Below are 16,879 nucleotides of genomic sequence, written 5' to 3'. Positions count from 1 at the left end.
TTTGTTAAAAGTGTATATTTGGAGAATGAGCTACAACTAATAATATCCAATAAGATTACTGAAATTTGAAGAAAACTCTTTTCCACCATAATTCAGACCCCGTATTGGTCACAGTTCTGGCTACTTATGTGGCTCCATCTCTCAGGGGTTAGAGCACTGGTCTCGTAAACCAGGGGTCATGAGGTCCAATCTCACTGGGACCTAGTGTTTCCCAATGTTAAAATAGTCTATGCAATATCTTTAAGTGAGGAGAACCATTTCAATTTGGTCACACATTTGGATATTCAATTTGTACACAGAGTTATGATGTTCAGTCTAATCTGCTGATTGGTTACAAGAGCATGTCTAAAACATATTTGTTGCATTTTATTGGGCCGATTCTGTTCATGCTGATAGTTCCAACAAGGTTTTCACTATTATTATGAAACTATGGTAAGAGCTTTCCAATAATTTAACTTTAATGATAGCACAAAAACACACACATTAGGAGGTTTTTAATACTTCTCACCCTGTTGTACACCTGTTCTGTTTCTGCTGACAGGCATGGTATTATCATTTCAGCTCACTACAGGACACTCTAACACAAAGTTGGAGAGCCATTAAAAATATGTCCAACTTTTTCAATATTTTCTATATAATTCAATTCAAGCAAAGACAGCTAATTTTTGCATTTATTTGATTTTCTGAAAAAGTTATATACTACATGCCTCAATCAAGGATATTGCAAATTTGTAGAATTTTTTTGTGAAAAGTCTACATTGGGACAAAAAGCGACAATAAAATGATAACAGAGATTTGAAATTTGCAGAAGATTTTTTTCCATCACTAAGCAGAATGAACATACATAGTGCTGAAGGCAAGGCTCCATAGCTCAGGGTTTAGAGCACTGGTCTTGTAAACCAGGGGTCGTGAGTTCAAATCTCACTGGGGCCTAGTGCTACTTTCTTGTTACTGCTGCTAAAATATAAATTGCAACTCCCAATGTTGAAATAGTCTGCTCAAGAGCATTAAGTAAGGAGAACCATTTCAATTTGGTCACACATTTGGATATTCAATTTGTACACAGAGTTATGATGTTCAGTCTAATCTGCAAATTGGTTCCAAGAGCATGTCTTAAAATTATTTTATTGTACTGATTCTGTTCATGCTGATAATCCCATCATCATTTTTCAGTATCATTACAAACTGTAGAAAGAGCTTTTCCATAATTAAACTTTAAAGATAGCAACAATGGTATATACATTGTATTAATCTGTATTGTAACGTGCAGGAATCAACTTCATCAGTTGATCCAGAAGAGTTTTGAATTGACAACTGTAGCTGCCAGAAGGCTTTTTTGGTCATGTAAGCATATATAAAGTACAAATGCAAGCATACTCAAGGTAATGACCACTATTGGTCACAAATATCTCAATATAAAGACATTCTGTCATATCATTTTGAAGGCATTCCAGACTAAGGAGCACAAGGTTTGTGAGGCATGGAAAACATGACCAACATTTCCTCAATTTTATATATACACCTATTCAACATACAACAGCAAACTGAAAGTTTCTTTAAATTGTTTAATAGGTTATTAACTGCATGTCCCAAGCAGGCATTTCAGCAGTGGTCATTTGTTAAAAGTGTATATTTGGAGAGTGAGCTACAACTAATAATATCCAATAAGATTACTGAAATTTGAAGAAAACTCTTTTCCACCATAATTCAGACCCCGTATTGGTCACAGTTCTGGCTACTTATGTGGCTCCATCTCTCAGGGGTTAGAGCACTGGTCTCGTAAACCAGGGGTCATGAGGTCCAATCTCACTGGGACCTAGTGTTTCCCAATGTTAAAATAGTCTATGCAATATCTTTAAGTGAGGAGAACCATTTCAATTTGGTCACACATTTGGATATTCAATTTGTACACAGAGTTATGATGTTCAGTCTAATCTGCTGATTGGTTACAAGAGCATGTCTAAAACATATTTGTTGCATTTTATTGGGCCGATTCTGTTCATGCTGATAGTTCCAACAAGTTTTTCACTATTATTATGAAACTATGGTAAGAGCTTTCCAATAATTTAACTTTAATGATAGCACAAAAACACATACATTAGGAGGTTTTTAATACTTCTCACCCTGTTGTACACCTGTTCTGTTTCTGCTGACAGGCATGGTATTATCATTTCAGCTCACTACAGGACACTCTAACACAAAGTTGGAGAGCCATTAAAAATATGTCCAACTTTTTCAATATTTTCTATATAATTCAATTCAAGCAAAGACAGCTAATTTTTGCATTTATTTGATTTTCTGAAAAAGTTATATACTACATGCCCCAATCAAGGATATTGCAAATTTGTAGAATTTTTTTGTGAAAAGTCTACATTGGGACAAAAAGCGACAATAAAATGATAACAGAGATTTGAAATTTGCAGAAGATTTTTTTCCATCACTAAGCAGAATGAACATACATAGTGCTGAAGGCAAGGCTCCATATCTCAGGGGTTAGAGCACTGGTCTTGTAAACCAGGGGTCGTGAGTTCAAATCTCACTGGGGCCTAGTGCTACTTTCTTGTTACTGCTGCTAAAATATAAATTGCAACTCCCAATGTTGAAATAGTCTGCTCAAGAGCTTTAAGTAAGGAGAACCATTTCAATTTGGTCACACATTTGGATATTCAATTTGTACACAGAGTTATGATGTTCAGTCTAATCTGCAAATTGGTTCCAAGAGCATGTCTTAAAATTATTTTATTGTACTGATTCTGTTCATGCTGATAATCCCATCATCATTTTTCAGTATCATTACAAACTGTAGAAAGAGCTTTTCCATAATTAAACTTTAAAGATAGCAACAATGGTATATACATTGTATTAATCTGTATTGTAACGTGCAGGAATCAACTTCATCAGTTGATCCAGAAGAGTTTTGAATTGACAACTGTAGCTGCCAGAAGGCTTTTTTGGTCATGTAAGCATATATAAAGTACAAATGCAAGCATACTCAAGGTAATGACCACTATTGGTCACAAATATCTCAATATAAAGACATTCTGTCATATCATTTTGAAGGCATTCCAGACTAAGGAGCACAAGGTTTGTGAGGCATGGAAAACATGACCAACATTTCCTCAATTTTATATATACACCTATTCAACATACAACAGCAAACTGAAAGTTTCTTTAAATTGTTTAATAGGTTATTAACTGCATGTCCCAAGCAGGCATTTCAGCAGTGGTCATTTGTTAAAAGTGTATATTTGGAGAATGAGCTACAACTAATAATATCCAATAAGATTACTGAAATTTGAAGAAAACTCTTTTCCACCATAATTCAGACCCCGTATTGGTCACAGTTCTGGCTACTTATGTGGCTCCATCTCTCAGGGGTTAGAGCACTGGTCTCGTAAACCAGGGGTCATGAGGTCCAATCTCACTGGGACCTAGTGTTTCCCAATGTTAAAATAGTCTATGCAATATCTTTAAGTGAGGAGAACCATTTCAATTTGGTCACACATTTGGATATTCAATTTGTACACAGAGTTATGATGTTCAGTCTAATCTGCTGATTGGTTACAAGAGCATGTCTAAAACATATTTGTTGCATTTTATTGGGCCGATTCTGTTCATGCTGATAGTTCCAACAAGTTTTTCACTATTATTATGAAACTATGGTAAGAGCTTTCCAATAATTTTACTTTAATTATAGCACAAAAACACACACACATTAGGAGGTTTTTAATACTTCTCACCCTGTTGTACACCTGTTCTGTTTCTGCTGACAGGCATGGTATTATCATTTCAGCTCACTACAGGACACTCTAACACAAAGTTGGAGAGCCATTAAAAATATGTCCAACTTTTTCAATATTTTCTATATAATTCAATTCAAGCAAAGACAGCTAATTTTTGCATTTATTTGATTTTCTGAAAAAGTTATATACTACATGCCTCAATCAAGGATATTGCAAATTTGTAGAATTTTTTTGTGAAAAGTCTACATTGGGACAAAAAGCGACAATAAAATGATAACAGAGATTTGAAATTTGCAGAAGATTTTTTTCCATCACTAAGCAGAATGAACATACATAGTGCTGAAGGCAAGGCTCCATAGCTCAGGGGTTAGAGCACTGGTCTTGTAAACCAGGGGTCGTGAGTTCAAATCTCACTGGGGCCTAGTGCTACTTTCTTGTTACTGCTGCTAAAATATAAATTGCAACTCCCAATGTTGAAATAGTCTGCTCAAGAGCTTTAAGTAAGGAGAACCATTTCAATTTGGTCACACATTTGGATATTCAATTTGTACACAGAGTTATGATGTTCAGTCTAATCTGCAAATTGGTTCCAAGAGCATGTCTTAAAATTATTTTATTGTACTGATTCTGTTCATGCTGATAATCCCATCATCATTTTTCAGTATCATTACAAACTGTAGAAAGAGCTTTTCCATAATTAAACTTTAAAGATAGCAACAATGGTATATACATTGTATTAATCTGTATTGTAACGTGCAGGAATCAACTTCATCAGTTGATCCAGAAGAGTTTTGAATTGACAACTGTAGCTGCCAGAAGGCTTTTTTGGTCATGTAAGCATATATAAAGTACAAATGCAAGCATACTCAAGGTAATGACCACTATTGGTCACAAATATCTCAATATAAAGACATTCTGTCATATCATTTTGAAGGCATTCCAGACTAAGGAGCACAAGGTTTGTGAGGCATGGAAAACATGACCAACATTTCCTCAATTTTATATATACACCTATTCAACATACAACAGCAAACTGAAAGTTTCTTTAAATTGTTTAATAGGTTATTAACTGCATGTCCCAAGCAGGCATTTCAGCAGTGGTCATTTGTTAAAAGTGTATATTTGGAGAATGAGCTACAACTAATAATATCCAATAAGATTACTGAAATTTGAAGAAAACTCTTTTCCACCATAATTCAGACCCCGTATTGGTCACAGTTCTGGCTACTTATGTGGCTCCATCTCTCAGGGGTTAGAGCACTGGTCTCGTAAACCAGGGGTCATGAGGTCCAATCTCACTGGGACCTAGTGTTTCCCAATGTTAAAATAGTCTATGCAATATCTTTAAGTGAGGAGAACCATTTCAATTTGGTCACACATTTGGATATTCAATTTGTACACAGAGTTATGATGTTCAGTCTAATCTGCTGATTGGTTACAAGAGCATGTCTAAAACATATTTGTTGCATTTTATTGGGCCGATTCTGTTCATGCGGATAGTTCCAACAAGTTTTTCACTATTATTATGAAACTATGGTAAGAGCTTTCCAGTAATTTAACTTTAATGATAGCACAAAAACACACACATTAGGAGGTTTTTAATACTTCTCACCCTGTTGTACACCTGTTCTGTTTCTGCTGACAGGCATGGTATTATAATTTCAGCTCAGTACAGGACACTCTAACACAAAGTTGGAGAGCCATTAAAAATATGTCCAACTTTTTCAATATTTTCTATATAATTCAATTCAAGCAAAGACAGCTAATTTTTGCATTTATTTGATTTTCTGAAAAAGTTATATACTACATGCCTCAATCAAGGATATTGTCAAATTTGTAGAATTTTTTTGTGAAAAGTCTACATTGGGACAAAAAGCGACAATAAAATGATAACAGAGATTTGAAATTTGCAGAAGATTTTTTTCCATCACTAAGCAGAATGAACATACATAGTGCTGAAGGCAAGGCTCCATAGCTCAGGGGTTAGAGCACTGGTCTTGTAAACCAGGGGTCGTGAGTTCAAATCTCACTGGGGCCTAGTGCTACTTTCTTGTTACTGCTGCTAAAATATAAATTGCAACTCCCAATGTTGAAATAGTCTGCTCAAGAGCTTTAAGTAAGGAGAACCATTTCAATTTGGTCACACATTTGGATATTCAATTTGTACACAGAGTTATGATGTTCAGTCTAATCTGCAAATTGGTTCCAAGAGCATGTCTTAAAATTATTTTATTGTACTGATTCTGTTCATGCTGATAATCCCATCATCATTTTTCAGTATCATTACAAACTGTAGAAAGAGCTTTTCCATAATTAAACTTTAAAGATAGCAACAATGGTATATACATTGTATTAATCTGTATTGTAACGTGCAGGAATCAACTTCATCAGTTGATCCAGAAGAGTTTTGAATTGACAACTGTAGCTGCCAGAAGGCTTTTTTGGTCATGTAAGCATATATAAAGTACAAATGCAAGCATACTCAAGGTAATGACCACTATTGGTCACAAATATCTCAATATAAAGACATTCTGTCATATCATTTTGAAGGCATTCCAGACTAAGGAGCACAAGGTTTGTGAGGCATGGAAAACATGACCAACATTTCCTCAATTTTATATATACACCTATTCAACATACAACAGCAAACTGAAAGTTTCTTTAAATTGTTTAATAGGTTATTAACTGCATGTCCCAAGCAGGCATTTCAGCAGTGGTCATTTGTTAAAAGTGTATATTTGGAGAATGAGCTACAACTAATAATATCCAATAAGATTACTGAAATTTGAAGAAAACTCTTTTCCACCATAATTCAGACCCCGTATTGGTCACAGTTCTGGCTACTTATGTGGCTCCATCTCTCAGGGGTTAGAGCACTGGTCTCGTAAACCAGGGGTCATGAGGTCCAATCTCACTGGGACCTAGTGTTTCCCAATGTTAAAATAGTCTATGCAATATCTTTAAGTGAGGAGAACCATTTCAATTTGGTCACACATTTGGATATTCAATTTGTACACAGAGTTATGATGTTCAGTCTAATCTGCTGATTGGTTACAAGAGCATGTCTAAAACATATTTGTTGCATTTTATTGGGCCGATTCTGTTCATGCTGATAGTTCCAACAAGTTTTTCACTATTATTATGAAACTATGGTAAGAGCTTTCCAATAATTTAACTTTAATGATAGCACAAAAACACACACATTAGGAGGTTTTTAATACTTCTCACCCTGTTGTACACCTGTTCTGTTTCTGCTGACAGGCATGGTATTATCATTTCAGCTCACTACAGGACACTCTAACACAAAGTTGGAGAGCCATTAAAAATATGTCCAACTTTTTCAATATTTTCTATATAATTCAATTCAAGCAAAGACAGCTAATTTTTGCATTTATTTGATTTTCTGAAAAAGTTATATACTACATGCCTCAATCAAGGATATTGCAAATTTGTAGAATTTTTTTGTGAAAAGTCTACATTGGGACAAAAAGCGACAATAAAATGATAACAGAGATTTGAAATTTGCAGAAGATTTTTTTCCATCACTAAGCAGAATGAACATACATAGTGCTGAAGGCAAGGCTCCATAGCTCAGGGTTTAGAGCACTGGTCTTGTAAACCAGGGGTCGTGAGTTCAAATCTCACTGGGGCCTAGTGCTACTTTCTTGTTACTGCTGCTAAAATATAAATTGCAACTCCCAATGTTGAAATAGTCTGCTCAAGAGCTTTAAGTAAGGAGAACCATTTCAATTTGGTCACACATTTGGATATTCAATTTGTACACAGAGTTATGATGTTCAGTCTAATCTGCAAATTGGTTCCAAGAGCATGTCTTAAAATTATTTTATTGTACTGATTCTGTTCATGCTGATAATCCCATCATCATTTTTCAGTATCATTACAAACTGTAGAAAGAGCTTTTCCATAATTAAACTTTAAAGATAGCAACAATGGTATATACATTGTATTAATCTGTATTGTAACGTGCAGGAATCAACTTCATCAGTTGATCCAGAAGAGTTTTGAATTGACAACTGTAGCTGCCAGAAGGCTTTTTTGGTCATGTAAGCATATATAAAGTACAAATGCAAGCATACTCAAGGTAATGACCACTATTGGTCACAAATATCTCAATATAAAGACATTCTGTCATATCATTTTGAAGGCATTCCAGACTAAGGAGCACAAGATTTGTGAGGCATGGAAAACATGACCAACATTTCCTCAATTTTATATATACACCTATTCAACATACAACAGCAAACTGAAAGTTTCTTTAAATTGTTTAATAGGTTATTAACTGCATGTCCCAAGCAGGCATTTCAGCAGTGGTCATTTGTTAAAAGTGTATATTTGGAGAATGAGCTACAACTAATAATATCCAATAAGATTACTGAAATTTGAAGAAAACTCTTTTCCACCATAATTCAGACCCCGTATTGGTCACAGTTCTGGCTACTTATGTGGCTCCATAGCTCAGGGGTTAGAGCACTGGTCTCGTAAACCAGGGGTCATGAGGTCCAATCTCACTGGGACCTAGTGTTTCCCAATGTTAAAATAGTCTATGCAATATCTTTAAGTGAGGAGAACCATTTCAATTTGGTCACATATTTGGATATTCAATTTGTACACAGAGTTATGATGTTCAGTCTAATCTGCTGATTGGTTACAAGAGCATGTCTAAAACATATTTGTTGCATTTTATTGGGCCGATTCTATTCATGCTGGTAGTTCCAACAAGTTTTTCACTATTATTATGAAACTATGGTAAGAGCTTTCCAATAATTTAACTTTAATGATAGCACAAAAACACACACATTAGGAGGTTTTTAATACTTCTCACCCTGTTGTACACCTGTTCTGTTTCTGCTGACAGGCATGGTATTATCATTTCAGCTCACTACAGGACACTCTAACACAAAGTTGGAGAGCCATTAAAAATATGTCCAACTTTTTCAATATTTTCTATATAATTCAATTCAAGCAAAGACAGCTAATTTTTGCATTTATTTGATTTTCTGAAAAAGTTATATACTACATGCCTCAATCAAGGATATTGCAAATTTGTAGAATTTTTTTGTGAAAAGTCTACATTGGGACAAAAAGCGACAATAAAATGATAACAGAGATTTGAAATTTGCAGAAGATTTTTTTCCATCACTAAGCAGAATGAACATACATAGTGCTGAAGGCAAGGCTCCATAGCTCAGGGGTTAGAGCACTGGTCTTGTAAACCAGGGGTCGTGAGTTCAAATCTCACTGGGGCCTAGTGCTACTTTCTTGTTACTGCTGCTAAAATATAAATTGCAACTCCCAATGTTGAAATAGTCTGCTCAAGAGCTTTAAGTAAGGAGAACCATTTCAATTTGGTCACACATTTGGATATTCAATTTGTACACAGAGTTATGATGTTCAGTCTAATCTGCAAATTGGTTCCAAGAGCATGTCTTAAAATTATTTTATTGTACTGATTCTGTTCATGCTGATAATCCCATCATCATTTTTCAGTATCATTACAAACTGTAGAAAGAGCTTTTCCATAATTAAACTTTAAAGATAGCAACAATGGTATATACATTGTATTAATCTGTATTGTAACGTGCAGGAATCAACTTCATCAGTTGATCCAGAAGAGTTTTGAATTGACAACTGTAGCTGCCAGAAGGCTTTTTTGGTCATGTAAGCATATATAAAGTACAAATGCAAGCATACTCAAGGTAATGACCACTATTGGTCACAAATATCTCAATATAAAGACATTCTGTCATATCATTTTGAAGGCATTCCAGACTAAGGAGCACAAGGTTTGTGAGGCATGGAAAACATGACCAACATTTCCTCAATTTTATATATACACCTATTCAACATACAACAGCAAACTGAAAGTTTCTTTAAATTGTTTAATAGGTTATTAACTGCATGTCCCAAGCAGGCATTTCAGCAGTGGTCATTTGTTAAAAGTGTATATTTGGAGAATGAGCTACAACTAATAATATCCAATAAGATTACTGAAATTTGAAGAAAACTCTTTTCCACCATAATTCAGACCCCGTATTGGTCACAGTTCTGGCTACTTATGTGGCTCCATCTCTCAGGGGTTAGAGCACTGGTCTCGTAAACCAGGGGTCATGAGGTCCAATCTCACTGGGACCTAGTGTTTCCCAATGTTAAAATAGTCTATGCAATATCTTTAAGTGAGGAGAACCATTTCAATTTGGTCACACATTTGGATATTCAATTTGTACACAGAGTTATGATGTTCAGTCTAATCTGCTGATTGGTTACAAGAGCATGTCTAAAACATATTTGTTGCATTTTATTGGGCCGATTCTGTTCATGCTGATAGTTCCAACAAGTTTTTCACTATTATTATGAAACTATGGTAAGAGCTTTCCAATAATTTTACTTTAATGATAGCACAAAAACACACACATTAGGAGGTTTTTAATACTTCTCACCCTGTTGTACACCTGTTCTGTTTCTGCTGACAGGCATGGTATTATCATTTCAGCTCACTACAGGACACTCTAACACAAAGTTGGAGAGCCATTAAAAATATGTCCAACTTTTTCAATATTTTCTATATAATTCAATTCAAGCAAAGACAGCTAATTTTTGCATTTATTTGATTTTCTGAAAAAGTTATATACTACATGCCTCAATCAAGGATATTGCAAATTTGTAGAATTTTTTTGTGAAAAGTCTACATTGGGACAAAAAGCGACAATAAAATGATAACAGAGATTTGAAATTTGCAGAAGATTTTTTTCCATCACTAAGCAGAATGAACATACATAGTGCTGAAGGCAAGGCTCCATAGCTCAGGGGTTAGAGCACTGGTCTTGTAAACCAGGGGTCGTGAGTTCAAATCTCACTGGGGCCTAGTGCTACTTTCTTGTTACTGCTGCTAAAATATAAATTGCAACTCCCAATGTTGAAATAGTCTGCTCAAGAGCTTTAAGTAAGGAGAACCATTTCAATTTGGTCACACATTTGGATATTCAATTTGTACACAGAGTTATGATGTTCAGTCTAATCTGCAAATTGGTTCCAAGAGCATGTCTTAAAATTATTTTATTGTACTGATTCTGTTCATGCTGATAATCCCATCATCATTTTTCAGTATCATTACAAACTGTAGAAAGAGCTTTTCCATAATTAAACTTTAAAGATAGCAACAATGGTATATACATTGTATTAATCTGTATTGTAACGTGCAGGAATCAACTTCATCAGTTGATCCAGAAGAGTTTTGAATTGACAACTGTAGCTGCCAGAAGGCTTTTTTGGTCATGTAAGCATATATAAAGTACAAATGCAAGCATACTCAAGGTAATGACCACTATTGGTCACAAATATCTCAATATAAAGACATTCTGTCATATCATTTTGAAGGCATTCCAGACTAAGGAGCACAAGGTTTGTGAGGCATGGAAAACATGACCAACATTTCCTCAATTTTATATATACACCTATTCAACATACAACAGCAAACTGAAAGTTTCTTTAAATTGTTTAATAGGTTATTAACTGCATGTCCCAAGCAGGCATTTCAGCAGTGGTCATTTGTTAAAAGTGTATATTTGGAGAATGAGCTACAACTAATAATATCCAATAAGATTACTGAAATTTGAAGAAAACTCTTTTCCACCATAATTCAGACCCCGTATTGGTCACAGTTCTGGCTACTTATGTGGCTCCATCTCTCAGGGGTTAGAGCACTGGTCTCGTAAACCAGGGGTCATGAGGTCCAATCTCACTGGGACCTAGTGTTTCCCAATGTTAAAATAGTCTATGCAATATCTTTAAGTGAGGAGAACCATTTCAATTTGGTCACACATTTGGATATTCAATTTGTACACAGAGTTATGATGTTCAGTCTAATCTGCTGATTGGTTACAAGAGCATGTCTAAAACATATTTGTTGCATTTTATTGGGCCGATTCTGTTCATGCTGATAGTTCCAACAAGTTTTTCACTATTATTATGAAACTATGGTAAGAGCTTTCCAATAATTTAACTTTAATGATAGCACAAAAACACACACATTAGGAGGTTTTTAATACTTTTCACCCTGTTGTACACCTGTTCTGTTTCTGCTGACAGGCATGGTATTATCATTTCAGCTCACTACAGGACACTCTAACACAAAGTTGGAGAGCCATTAAAAATATGTCCAACTTTTTCAATATTTTCTATATAATTCAATTCAAGCAAAGACAGCTAATTTTTGCATTTATTTGATTTTCTGAAAAAGTTATATACTACATGCCTCAATCAAGGATATTGCAAATTTGTAGAATTTTTTTGTGAAAAGTCTACATTGGGACAAAAAGCGACAATAAAATGATAACAGAGATTTGAAATTTGCAGAAGATTTTTTTCCATCACTAAGCAGAATGAACATACATAGTGCTGAAGGCAAGGCTCCATAGCTCAGGGGTTAGAGCACTGGTCTTGTAAACCAGGGGTCGTGAGTTCAAATCTCACTGGGGCCTAGTGCTACTTTCTTGTTACTGCTGCTAAAATATAAATTGCAACTCCCAATGTTGAAATAGTCTGCTCAAGAGCTTTAAGTAAGGAGAACCATTTCAATTTGGTCACACATTTGGATATTCAATTTGTACACAGAGTTATGATGTTCAGTCTAATCTGCAAATTGGTTCCAAGAGCATGTCTTAAAATTATTTTATTGTACTGATTCTGTTCATGCTGATAATCCCATCATCATTTTTCAGTATCATTACAAACTGTAGAAAGAGCTTTTCCATAATTAAACTTTAAAGATAGCAACAATGGTATATACATTGTATTAATCTGTATTGTAACGTGCAGGAATCAACTTCATCAGTTGATCCAGAAGAGTTTTGAATTGACAACTGTAGCTGCCAGAAGGCTTTTTTGGTCATGTAAGCATATATAAAGTACAAATGCAAGCATACTCAAGGTAATGACCACTATTGGTCACAAATATCTCAATATAAAGACATTCTGTCATATCATTTTGAAGGCATTCCAGACTAAGGAGCACAAGGTTTGTGAGGCATGGAAAACATGACCAACATTTCCTCAATTTTATATATACACCTATTCAACATACAACAGCAAACTGAAAGTTTCTTTAAATTGTTTAATAGGTTATTAACTGCATGTCCCAAGCAGGCATTTCAGCAGTGGTCATTTGTTAAAAGTGTATATTTGGAGAGTGAGCTACAACTAATAATATCCAATAAGATTACTGAAATTTGAAGAAAACTCTTTTCCACCATAATTCAGACCCCGTATTGGTCACAGTTCTGGCTACTTATGTGGCTCCATCTCTCAGGGGTTAGAGCACTGGTCTCGTAAACCAGGGGTCATGAGGTCCAATCTCACTGGGACCTAGTGTTTCCCAATGTTAAAATAGTCTATGCAATATCTTTAAGTGAGGAGAACCATTTCAATTTGGTCACACATTTGGATATTCAATTTGTACACAGAGTTATGATGTTCAGTCTAATCTGCTGATTGGTTACAAGAGCATGTCTAAAACATATTTGTTGCATTTTATTGGGCCGATTCTGTTCATGCTGATAGTTCCAACAAGTTTTTCACTATTATTATGAAACTATGGTAAGAGCTTTCCAATAATTTAACTTTAATGATAGCACAAAAACACACACATTAGGAGGTTTTTAATACTTCTCACCCTGTTGTACACCTGTTCTGTTTCTGCTGACAGGCATGGTATTATCATTTCAGCTCACTACAGGACACTCTAACACAAAGTTGGAGAGCCATTAAAAATATGTCCAACTTTTTCAATATTTTCTATATAATTCAATTCAAGCAAAGACAGCTAATTTTTGCATTTATTTGATTTTCTGAAAAAGTTATATACTACATGCCTCAATCAAGGATATTGCAAATTTGTAGAATTTTTTTGTGAAAAGTCTACATTGGGACAAAAAGCGACAATAAAATGATAACAGAGATTTGACATTTGCAGAAGATTTTTTTCCATCACTAAGCAGAATGAACATACATAGTGCTGAAGCCAAGGCTCCATAGCTCAGGGGTTAGAGCACTGGTCTTGTAAACCAGGGGTCGTGAGTTCAAATCTCACTGGGGCCTAGTGCTACTTTCTTGTTACTGCTGCTAAAATATAAATTGCAACTCCCAATGTTGAAATAGTCTGCTCAAGAGCTTTAAGTAAGGAGAACCATTTCAATTTGGTCACACATTTGGATATTCAATTTGTACACAGAGTTATGATGTTCAGTCTAATCTGCAAATTGGTTCCAAGAGCATGTCTTAAAATTATTTTATTGTACTGATTCTGTTCATGCTGATAATCCCATCATAATTTTTCAGTATCATTACAAACTGTAGAAAGAGCTTTTCCATAATTAAACTTTAAAGATAGCAACAATGGTATATACATTGTATTAATCTGTATTGTAACGTGCAGGAATCAACTTCATCAGTTGATCCAGAAGAGTTTTGAATTGACAACTGTAGCTGCCAGAAGGCTTTTTTGGTCATGTAAGCATATATAAAGTACAAATGCAAGCATACTCAAGGTAATGACCACTATTGGTCACAAATATCTCAATATAAAGACATTCTGTCATATCATTTTGAAGGCATTCCAGACTAAGGAGCACAAGGTTTGTGAGGCATGGAAAACATGACCAACATTTCCTCAATTTTATATATACACCTATTCAACATACAACAGCAAACTGAAAGTTTCTTTAAATTGTTTAATAGGTTATTAACTGCATGTCCCAAGCAGGCATTTCAGCAGTGGTCATTTGTTAAAAGTGTATATTTGGAGAATGAGCTACAACTAATAATATCCAATAAGATTACTGAAATTTGAAGAAAACTCTTTTCCACCATAATTCAGACCCCGTATTGGTCACAGTTCTGGCTACTTATGTGGCTCCATCTCTCAGGGGTTAGAGCACTGGTCTCGTAAACCAGGGGTCATGAGGTCCAATCTCACTGGGACCTAGTGTTTCCCAATGTTAAAATAGTCTATGCAATATCTTTAAGTGAGGAGAACCATTTCAATTTGGTCACACATTTGGATATTCAATTTGTACACAGAGTTATGATGTTCAGTCTAATCTGCTGATTGGTTACAAGAGCATGTCTAAAACATATTTGTTGCATTTTATTGGGCCGATTCTGTTCATGCTGATAGTTCCAACAAGTTTTTCACTATTATTATGAAACTATGGTAAGAGCTTTCCAATAATTTTACTTTAATGATAGCACAAAAACACACACATTAGGAGGTTTTTAATACTTCTCACCCTGTTGTACACCTGTTCTGTTTCTGCTGACAGGCATGGTATTATCATTTCAGCTCACTACAGGACACTCTAACACAAAGTTGGAGAGCCATTAAAAATATGTCCAACTTTTTCAATATTTTCTATATAATTCAATTCAAGCAAAGACAGCTAATTTTTGCATTTATTTGATTTTCTGAAAAAGTTATATACTACATGCCTCAATCAAGGATATTGTCAAATTTGTAGAATTTTTTTGTGAAAAGTCTACATTGGGACAAAAAGCGACAATAAAATGATAACAGAGATTTGAAATTTGCAGAAGATTTTTTTCCATCACTAAGCAGAATGAACATACATAGTGCTGAAGGCAAGGCTCCATAGCTCAGGGGTTAGAGCACTGGTCTTGTAAACCAGGGGTCGTGAGTTCAAATCTCACTGGGGCCTAGTGCTACTTTCTTGTTACTGCTGCTAAAATATAAATTGCAACTCCCAATGTTGAAATAGTCTGCTCAAGAGCTTTAAGTAAGGAGAACCATTTCAATTTGGTCACACATTTGGATATTCAATTTGTACACAGAGTTATGATGTTCAGTCTAATCTGCAAATTGGTTCCAAGAGCATGTCTTAAAATTATTTTATTGTACTGATTCTGTTCATGCTGATAATCCCATCATCATTTTTCAGTATCATTACAAACTGTAGAAAGAGCTTTTCCATAATTAAACTTTAAAGATAGCAACAATGGTATATACATTGTATTAATCTGTATTGTAACGTGCAGGAATCAACTTCATCAGTTGATCCAGAAGAGTTTTGAATTGACAACTGTAGCTGCCAGAAGGCTTTTTTGGTCATGTAAGCATATATAAAGTACAAATGCAAGCATACTCAAGGTAATGACCACTATTGGTCACAAATATCTCAATATAAAGACATTCTGTCATATCATTTTGAAGGCATTCCAGACTAAGGAGCACAAGGTTTGTGAGGCATGGAAAACATGACCAACATTTCCTCAATTTTATATATACACCTATTCAACATACAACAGCAAACTGAAAGTTTCTTTAAATTGTTTAATAGGTTATTAACTGCATGTCCCAAGCAGGCATTTCAGCAGTGGTCATTTGTTAAAAGTGTATATTTGGAGAATGAGCTACAACTAATAATATCCAATAAGATTACTGAAATTTGAAGAAAACTCTTTTCCACCATAATTCAGACCCCGTATTGGTCACAGTTCTGGCTACTTATGTGGCTCCATCTCTCAGGGGTTAGAGCACTGGTCTCGTAAACCAGGGGTCATGAGGTCCAATCTCACTGGGACCTAGTGTTTCCCAATGTTAAAATAGTCTATGCAATATCTTTAAGTGAGGAGAACCATTTCAATTTGGTCACACATTTGGATATTCAATTTGTACACAGAGTTATGATGTTCAGTCTAATCTGCTGATTGGTTACAAGAGCATGTCTAAAACATATTTGTTGCATTTTATTGGGCCGATTCTGTTCATGCTGATAGTTCCAACAAGTTTTTCACTATTATTATGAAACTATGGTAAGAGCTTTCCAATAATTTAACTTTAATGATAGCACAAAAACACACACATTAGGAGGTTTTTAATACTTCTCACCCTGTTGTACACCTGTTCTGTTTCTGCTGACAGGCATGGTATTATCATTTCAGCTCACTACAGGACACTCTAACACAAAGTTGGAGAGCCATTAAAAATATGTCCAACTTTTTCAATATTTTCTATATAATTCAATTCAAGCAAAGACAGCTAATTTTTGCATTTATTTGATTTTCTGAAAAAGTTATATACTACATGCCTCAATCAAGGATATTGC

At 34.9% G+C, this 16,879-nt stretch overlaps 10 non-coding genes across 10 annotated transcripts; all 10 read left to right on the top strand.

Annotated features, from left to right (window-relative positions):
- The first annotated feature begins 860 nt into the window (after window positions 1-860).
- TRNAT-UGU (transfer RNA threonine (anticodon UGU)) lies at window positions 861-933 on the top strand. Its single transcript has one exon. It is a non-coding gene; the product is annotated as a tRNA-Thr (tRNA).
- Window positions 934-2,475: 1,542 nt separating this feature from the next.
- TRNAT-UGU (transfer RNA threonine (anticodon UGU)) lies at window positions 2,476-2,548 on the top strand. The gene has a single exon. It is a non-coding gene; the product is annotated as a tRNA-Thr (tRNA).
- A 1,544-nt stretch (window positions 2,549-4,092) lies between these two features.
- TRNAT-UGU (transfer RNA threonine (anticodon UGU)) lies at window positions 4,093-4,165 on the top strand. The gene has a single exon. It is a non-coding gene; the product is annotated as a tRNA-Thr (tRNA).
- Window positions 4,166-5,708: 1,543 nt separating this feature from the next.
- TRNAT-UGU (transfer RNA threonine (anticodon UGU)) lies at window positions 5,709-5,781 on the top strand. The gene has a single exon. It is a non-coding gene; the product is annotated as a tRNA-Thr (tRNA).
- A 1,542-nt stretch (window positions 5,782-7,323) lies between these two features.
- Window positions 7,324-7,396, top strand: TRNAT-UGU (transfer RNA threonine (anticodon UGU)). The gene has a single exon. It is a non-coding gene; the product is annotated as a tRNA-Thr (tRNA).
- Window positions 7,397-8,938: 1,542 nt separating this feature from the next.
- Window positions 8,939-9,011, top strand: TRNAT-UGU (transfer RNA threonine (anticodon UGU)). Its single transcript has one exon. It is a non-coding gene; the product is annotated as a tRNA-Thr (tRNA).
- A 1,542-nt stretch (window positions 9,012-10,553) lies between these two features.
- Window positions 10,554-10,626, top strand: TRNAT-UGU (transfer RNA threonine (anticodon UGU)). The gene has a single exon. It is a non-coding gene; the product is annotated as a tRNA-Thr (tRNA).
- Window positions 10,627-12,168: 1,542 nt separating this feature from the next.
- Window positions 12,169-12,241, top strand: TRNAT-UGU (transfer RNA threonine (anticodon UGU)). Its single transcript has one exon. It is a non-coding gene; the product is annotated as a tRNA-Thr (tRNA).
- A 1,542-nt stretch (window positions 12,242-13,783) lies between these two features.
- On the top strand, window positions 13,784-13,856 carry TRNAT-UGU (transfer RNA threonine (anticodon UGU)). The gene has a single exon. It is a non-coding gene; the product is annotated as a tRNA-Thr (tRNA).
- A 1,543-nt stretch (window positions 13,857-15,399) lies between these two features.
- Window positions 15,400-15,472, top strand: TRNAT-UGU (transfer RNA threonine (anticodon UGU)). Its single transcript has one exon. It is a non-coding gene; the product is annotated as a tRNA-Thr (tRNA).
- The last annotated feature ends 1,407 nt before the right edge of the window (window positions 15,473-16,879 follow it).

This window comes from Pseudophryne corroboree, chromosome 11, assembly GCF_028390025.1.
Source record: "Pseudophryne corroboree isolate aPseCor3 chromosome 11, aPseCor3.hap2, whole genome shotgun sequence".
Lineage (NCBI taxonomy): Eukaryota > Metazoa > Chordata > Amphibia > Anura > Myobatrachidae > Pseudophryne > Pseudophryne corroboree.
This window is presented reverse-complemented; position numbering and strand designations above follow the sequence as displayed.